The sequence below is a fragment of the Leptinotarsa decemlineata genome, unplaced genomic scaffold (genome assembly GCF_025532065.1).
Source record: "Leptinotarsa decemlineata unplaced genomic scaffold, Ldec_3_MD MMD2_tig00026282_RagTag_RagTag, whole genome shotgun sequence".
Classification (NCBI taxonomy): domain Eukaryota; kingdom Metazoa; phylum Arthropoda; class Insecta; order Coleoptera; family Chrysomelidae; genus Leptinotarsa; species Leptinotarsa decemlineata.
In genome coordinates, this window is record NW_027412668.1 from 20,088,289 (window position 1) to 20,093,390 (window position 5,102).

General features: G+C 35.5%; 1 long non-coding RNA gene across 1 annotated transcript; it reads left to right on the forward strand.

Moving 5' to 3' along the window:
* LOC141484724 (uncharacterized) lies at positions 1-1,089 on the forward strand. Its single transcript, XR_012466761.1, has 2 exons — positions 1-876; positions 931-1,089. It is a non-coding gene; the product is annotated as an uncharacterized lncRNA (long non-coding RNA).
* Positions 1,090-5,102: the final 4,013 nt, after the last annotated feature.

Genomic DNA, 5,102 nt, shown 5'->3' on the forward strand with positions numbered 1-5,102 from the left:
TCTAATCAGACTGGCTTTATTTATGTAAAAATTTGCCATGTGTCAAATTTTGATATGAATCTAGGAATTATCTCATTGCATTTTTGATATATTTCAATGTTCCACTTCTCTCATCGCTTCTGTATGTTCAGAACTTAGAATTTCTCAATTCTGCATTATAGTGAGAAACGAATTTCCTTGGTTATATGATAACCCAAGGCAGCTATGAATTGTTGCATGTCAAATTGAAACGGTACAGTTTCCATGTTGAATACGCGATGTCGATGATAAGCGCGCAACATCTACTTAGGCCATGAAAACGTTTGCCGGCGTTTCCATGACAACCAAACACTGTACAATGATTATTATTGCTGTCAGTTTGCCAAATGCGGTTTTAATTCAAATTTAGATGTCATTTTGAAGAAGTTACAAGATCTATATAAGTAAAACGTCAATATAATTAATTGAAAAATGGGCGAAAATTCAAGTGACGATGATTTAGAGATGATGTGTACCCCGCCTGAAGTTAGAGTGGTGGCAGCTAGTACAAGTAGTGATTTATTGCCAGAAAAATCAAAGAGACTGTACATGAATGCATATAACCAACTGAAAACATGGTGTGAAGAAAGGAAAGTTGCTAAAGTAACAGAAAATGTTTTATTAGCGTATTTCAAAGAGAAATCTGAAGGCAAAAAGGTATCGACATTGTGGGCAAATTATTCTATGCTAAAATCGACACTCGCAATAAAAGAAAATATTTCAAAGTTTTTTAAGCTTGTAGCATTTTTGAAACGAAAAAACAATAATTATATACCTAAGAAATCAAAAGTATTTACAAAGGAAGAAATTGACAAATTTATAGTTGAAGCTCATGACGACGAATATTTATCAAAAAAGGTATACTTTTTCATTATTAGATTGTGTTTAATTCTTTAATGGAATGATATTTAGGCTGTTATGATAATTGGTGTTGCCGGTGCCTGCAGAACAGATGAATTATGCAATATGCTCCTAGACGATTTAGATGTTTGCGATGATATTATCATAATAAATATTCTTAATTCAAAGAACGGAACATCAAGGAAGTTTGTTGTTGTTGAGCTACAATGGGTTAATGTTATTGAAAAATACTTAGCTAATAGGCCAACTGACTTTACAAAACTATTTATTTTATACCGTAAAGGTAAACATATTAAACAAAATATTGGGCACAATACTATTAGTAAAGTACCATACGTCGTGGCTAATTATCTCAAATTAGAAAATCCTAAGTGTTATACTGGTCATTCTCTAAGACTCGGCAACACTTCTCGCAGAAAACGGAGGAGACTTACTAAGCCTGAAACGGCACGGTGGGTGGAAGTCGGCTGCAGTGGCTGAAGGATATATTGAGGAATCAATAGCCGAGAATAGAAGAGAATCGCCGAATTAGTGCAAAAATGTAATTTACCCAATGAAGCTTCAAATATAACTTCTTCTGCAAATCAAGATGGTATCGTAGAAAACGTTCATGTTGAAGATAATTTAATGGAAAAAGGTAATGAATGCGTTCAAAATACGGGGATTGTTTGTAACACAGAAGTGAATTTACCTGGTTCAAATGTTAGTTCCATTAATACAGAAAATGCTGGAATATACATGATTTGTCACAATTGTGCAATTAATTATAATTTCAAATAATTTTCAAGCGTATTTCCAATGTTCAATTTTCCACTTCTAGTTGATAATTAAGTTAACAAAAGTTTCTGTGAATATCTTTAAAATTATAGAATTGTTCTCATTATTTACCTAGGTGTTTTTTTATTATCATCATTTACCAAGGGTGAGAAATATTAATTCTCGTAAATAATAGCGATTTCTCAGGTTAGTATTGAAAAAAATACTATATAGGAAGCTCATCACAATACATTAGTCAACACCGCATGAGAAAATCGAAATCCGTGAGAGATACAAAGTATTTGAATCAAGAAAAAATTGCCCCCTTCAGAGTTTATTTAAATTTTAGGAAATCTCGATTCGACATTCAAGAAACTATTGAAAGCAATAAACACATTCTTACTTTTTTACCACTGCAAAGCTTGTTTGCTAAAATGAAGTTACAAACCTTTTGAATGACAATTCATCATAGGACTAATAATGAATCGTTTATTTCAATGTTTAATCCTTCGGTAAGATGGCAGGCGGTTTGTTCGAGTGGGAGTATTCTGGAACAATGTGTGTTAACTGCGACTCGTTCGATATCTGCTAGGAGTCGCATGTTGATAGGCGGAACCTCGTTAATCTCTATCTATTAGTTTCGATTTCCAGCGCTTCATAATTGTTTGGAGTCGAGAGCTGGCTAACGGAAAAATCCATTGTGGGCATTTCGGTAGATACTTGGATTTCTGTAAATTATTAATTTATTCTCTAGACAGAAATTTTGATCGAATTGATTTTCAAATTTGATTATTTTTATACTAGATAAACTTTATGGGACAAATTCTTTTGGTCGACGTTATGGGGAGACTATCCATGTCATTGAGAATGAGTGGCAAATATTTTTTTCGGTATCCGTCCAAGAATTACCCACTTTCCGGAGGCTTTTTTTTGAAGACAAAACACAAGCACTACAGAAAAATCCTCAAGGCACTCTCAGAGCGGTGCCGGTGCTAAAGTAGCGATTCACATTGGATTCGAATTGCTGGAGATTAAATCCATTTGGGAAAACGTTCTCATGAAGTTTATTCCACATAAACGCAGTTCTCCAGATGAAAGAGTTTCTAAACAGTGAAGTTCAAGATGAACTGAGTCCGTCGCGTATTTCTGATATGTACCGATCTTGGTGAAATCAAATATGATAAGTCACTTGAGCAGTTGAGAGAGACAAATCTCCAATCCTTCTTCGATGTTCTAGGCTATCAAGGTTGCACGTGACGTTCGCGTTTCGAATCAGGCGGATGGCTCTTTTCTGGATGGAATCCAGCAACTTCAGGGTATGTTTGGGGGCAGAGCTCCATACATGAGAACAATACTCCGAAGAAGGTCTGATCTGAGCTTCATAAAGCATCAAAAGTTGCTCAGGCGTGTACAGTTTTCTGGTTCGGAATAGTGTTCCAAGCTTTTGAGAAACAGCCTTTGCAATTCCAAGGGACATGATTGTGCCAAGACATATTGGTGTCCATTCTAACCCCCAACAAACTCATCGAAGCATAAAGCGGAATTGTCTATCCTGACATTATTATATCCTGTTCGGAGATATTTATCTTCTTGGAGGAAACCGATGCCTGGGTTTTTGTGGCATTGAATTGAACCTGTGGTTATTTTCACCCCAATTCGAAATCACTCCTAGATCCTAATTAATATATGCAACCTCCTGCTACCGGTGAAGATGTGCCTCAGTAGCCGATGTCCTGGAATCCAAATGAAATGAGACAAGTGTGCTATCGTCAGCAAAGCAATATATTGGATTATTGTTTTTTCCAATGAGTCGTTGATATACAATAAAGAGAGGATTGGAGACAATATGGATCCCTGAGGAACACCAGCGTTGATGGTGAGAGTATTCGAGAGATATCCATCGACGGCCACTTGCAGGGAATGTTCTTTCAGGAAGGTGAAGAACCAACAAAAATGATCTGACAAGCCATAATATTGAAGTTTGGCTAACAAATCCTCATGACACACACGGCAAACGCCTTAGAAATATCAAGCGCGACAGCTATTGATTCTCCATGTTTCTCGATTGCGTTATTCCAAATATGGGTGACATACTTCCAACAAGACAGAAAACCCCTTTTTTATAAGACAGGTTGAAAAACCTGCAAAATACTGGCGCGAGTTCATTTGCGCACTTTTCGAATACGATGACGGGCACTTCATCAAAAGCAGACGCTTCGTTGATATTGAGCTGTTTCAGAATTCGCCTGACTAGACTAGAATGGGTGGTGACTTTCCACGAAAATCAACTGTGAGAAAGTAACATTTTTCCGGCCTGGTCCGGGAAGTATATTTCCGGACTAGGAAGAATCACATCGTTGTTGTGGTTGTAAATATAAAAATTTTGGTAGGTATGGTTTTGATGAATGCAGTTGATCATTACCATAACAGTGAAATGACGGCTGACAGCTATCTGACATGAAATTAGTTGACATTTTGATTTTTGATGGTTTGCACGGTTTTTGTTCGCAATTATCGTAATAAATTATGAAGAGCAGCAGCGATAGGGGGTTTGAAAATGTGCTTTAAGAAGTTTTAATTGCGACAGAATAATTATTGTCTGAAAAATCAAAATTCAGCTACAAAAACGTTTACGATTTGTTTTCAAAATGGATCGGTATGAAAAAATGCAAAAACTATTACAGATGATGTAATTTTGAAAATCTGAATCTATCAAATATTCCACTTTGTAGCATGTACACTATATTGAAAATTAAGTGCAGAAAAGTGAACATACCCACTTTACCAAAGGTTATCGCATTTCTCAAAAGAAAGATTGTTGGTTATATTATGGACTAAAGAAATTGGAAGTCTTCAACAGCGAGCAGATAAAAAATCACGATTTTAGGATATGAAAATACTAATTTATTTGCTTCATTTTCAGATAGCAATAATTATTGGGTTAGCCGGTGCGTGTAGACGGGAAAAACTGACAAGTCATTTGATCTAAATAAAGACAAAGAAGAGACGTTGCTTATGAAAATACATTCCATACTCCACATAACAGATCTTTCGTGAATTACAAAAAAGAAAAATGTTGGAATCAGCCTGTCGGTATCCACGGTTTTGGAAATCTCGGATTAAGAATTGCAGAATTTTTCAGGTTAACCTAATCCTAAAAATTTCTCAGGACATATCATTCATTTTTTTACTGACATTTGCTGGTGAAAATATCACAAATTTGAAGAGGCACGGTGGCTGGAAGTCCACCAGTGTCGCTGTAGGATATATAGACAATCCACTCATGAACAAAATCGAAATTGTTGAGCCCATTCAATAATTATCAGATGAAAACAATCAATGCGAAACGGAAATTCACTTTGTGACCTCAACAAAAGGCATTTAAATATACTGAACATTAGAAACAAACTAAATTTCTTGAATATTAACAATTGCTTGAATTTTCATATGAATAATAATATAAATAA